At 32.6% G+C, this 2,995-nt stretch overlaps 1 protein-coding gene across 1 annotated transcript in view; it reads left to right on the forward strand.

Annotated features, from left to right (window-relative positions):
- Window positions 1–2,995, forward strand: part of kug (kugelei) — a 537,878-nt gene that overhangs the window by 47,535 nt on the left and 487,348 nt on the right. The gene's annotated exons all lie outside the window — the stretch shown is intronic.

Below are 2,995 nucleotides of genomic sequence, written 5' to 3' on the forward strand. Positions count from 1 at the left end.
CTTCTCCAATCAGTAATCTACGGTCAACTATATACACCTCAATATAAGTTTACTTTTGCCTTGAGTTGGTTTGCATTTTGGAGACTATTTTGTCAGACAATACACTTTAAAATACTATCTTCATATCCATATCACCCATTTTACATAAAGGGCATGTCGGTGACTCTGCCTATCCGATGGTTTTTGGAGATCATGTCCCGTCAGGAAGAAAGCCACTTCGTTCATCTTTATTCAGTAGGTTCTTCCATTTCTTACCTTCCGCTTGAACTTTGTGTCTGGCACTTGTCTTTTCCTTATAATGAAAACTTATAATAGAATTCACTGTTCTGTAAGAAAGTGGCCAAACAGGCTAGTTCTCCGCACAATTGCTAACCTGCAGCTTATGCATATTCCAACATGGCCTGGGATCCAAAGCAGAGCAATAGATCTTCCTCTTTTCCTCATAATAGCAGCCATATTTCTACATTTCAATGGGTGACTCTGTAATACCAGCTGTTGATAATTTCTGTTTTGTGGTTTGGGAATCACTGAAGACTGCGGTGTTGTCATCACTGTCAATAGTGCCTTCTATCGCAAGGTAAATAGCATTTATCCATCAAAATTATCACATCCAGCTCCAACACGAAATGACAGTTGAAATTTGTTTGAGTAAACACCTTCTCCAGCTCCCTTGTCAATATCTGATGCAGGTCCATCGGTATAAATGTTCAGCCATTGCTCTGTGGGGTAAAGCTCATAAATAGTGCTTAGTGCTGCAGCTCTGAGCTTGGGTTCAGGGCAATGTTTTTTGATTCGACCACAAGCAAGTGTGAGTCGCCCAAAGTGATAATTATAAAAAAAGTGATGAATATAAAAATAACATATAAAAAGTAATAGATATAAATATAAAATAATTTAAGTATATAAAAATCAATTAATATATTAATAAAATTTGCCATATATACATGCCCTCTACCGAAACATCCATATCTTATTGTATTACGATTCATGTAATGCTGGATGATTCCCAGGGCGTTGAGTAAGTGTGATTGTGACAATTCACGATTTTATAATTGGGTAAATGATCCTCCAAATGTGATATATATGTATAAATCTGTAAACACCTTATAAGCACTGTATTGAATATTATAAAACATAGTAAACATTATAATGGATTTAGTTTGATTTCGATATAAATCACTAAATCGATTTTAATGAGGTCAGGAGATCAGGTAGGCCACTTTTTTTTACTTTTGACTAATTTTCGCTTGCAGTTTATTCTTTACAGTAGCCTCTAAATGTATTCATGAACTAAACACTGAGTCATTTCTTAAGTTTGTTTTATCTTTGGTATAAATAACTTCAAACTATGCCCTTTGCCTTATAAGTCCTCCTGCCTGTTTCCATATGTAACAAATACATTCGGTTAATAATGATGTAATAAATAAGTGTAGCTCCACCTATTTTGAGTAATTTACAAAGAGCATTTATAACTGGAGATTTTGGTACCTTATTATTTTGCGGTTAAATGTACGTTTTTTTCTACCTACCTAACATCTTTTTTCCTTCCCTTCACATCTCTCTTCCTTTCGGGCTTTCTACCTTTTTTCTGTTTTCCTCCTTCAACCCCCATTCGTTTTTTTTTCTCTTTCTCCCTCCTTTTTCTGTATCACTTACAAAGGTAGTGCGTAATTAAATTATTTTTGTTTCTTTAAATGATATTCCATTCATTAATAATTAAAGAACCGTTTAGAAATTTTTAAATGAGTTCATATTCGTAATGAATCTAGGCTTTTCTTAGAAATTGTAAATTACATAATTTCGTTTCCATTCATTTGCTTAGGAGAGTATAATATTATATCAAAATACTAGTATATATTGTAATTTTTCCTTTTCACTATTCCGCTTATTTCAGTAGTTAAAAAAAATAAAAATATTTTCCACCTCACAGGTCATTTCTCTCTCACGTTTTTATGACATTATAAATTATAAAAATAATTTCAGATTTTGAGTAAGAATTCACTTTTTTTATATAGTGTTATGATTTTATTGAATTATTGCATATTTGACAATATGTTACATACATTTTCAGAGTAAAGTATAAAAAAGTATATGTAAGTGTTTTCATTATGTTGCTTTTGTGCATGAAGATGCTTTTTATTGAACATTATATGATAGATGTATTCAGTTGTAAATTTAGCAAAATAAACAGAAGTAGGATTAGTGATAATCTTATTATTCTGCCCAAAGAAATCAATCCACCAAATAAAAATAAATGGTACAACTGTAGGATCAGGAGCCTTTCTGGGTGCACCCTGCCTCTCAAAGTAGGTACTACTACTCAAAGTAGGTACTTAATTTGGGAAAAATCTGGAAGTCGAGCGTTATTCTGATCAAATCACCTTGTGCAACCGTTGGTATAGTATCAGCACTTCTTTACAAAGTACCCTAAAACTATAGTGATAGTGATTCTTTGAGTTTCAAACTTTGTCTTATGTAAAATTATATTTTGTTAGTACAAGAGCTCGGTGGAAAACAAAGTCAGTTATTTCACCCCATTATTTGATAACTTTAATGAAAACTACGTATAATTACTCGACAAAATTGATGAGTCTGCCAAGTATAGTAAGGGGGGATACAAAATGGTAGCTGTTTCAAAGTGAAAAAAAAAATAATAGTCCATTCTCCATAACTATGCAACTACCTGCAACACTGGAATATCTAACTGAACACCACTTAAAGTAGAGTAAATTTGCTAAAATATGAGTCTTAGTAGAGCTATTTACGTTCAATAGTTGCGAAGATTTAGTTTTTTAAAAACCAACATTTCATGAAATTTTAATGAAAAATCAGTATTTAGTGGATTTATTGTGGGAAATCATTATGTTAAGAACAATGAGATACACATATGTCTATTTGCACTCAACTTGAAGCTATTTTAATGTGCTATAAAGTAACTTATGACGATTACCTTCCTAAAGGGGCCTCTACATGTTGGCCGAGCCATGGCGAACTC

The sequence above is a fragment of the Halyomorpha halys genome, unplaced genomic scaffold, assembly GCF_000696795.3.
Source record: "Halyomorpha halys isolate HHAL.00 unplaced genomic scaffold, Hhal_1.1 Scaffold163.1, whole genome shotgun sequence".
Lineage (NCBI taxonomy): Eukaryota > Metazoa > Arthropoda > Insecta > Hemiptera > Pentatomidae > Halyomorpha > Halyomorpha halys.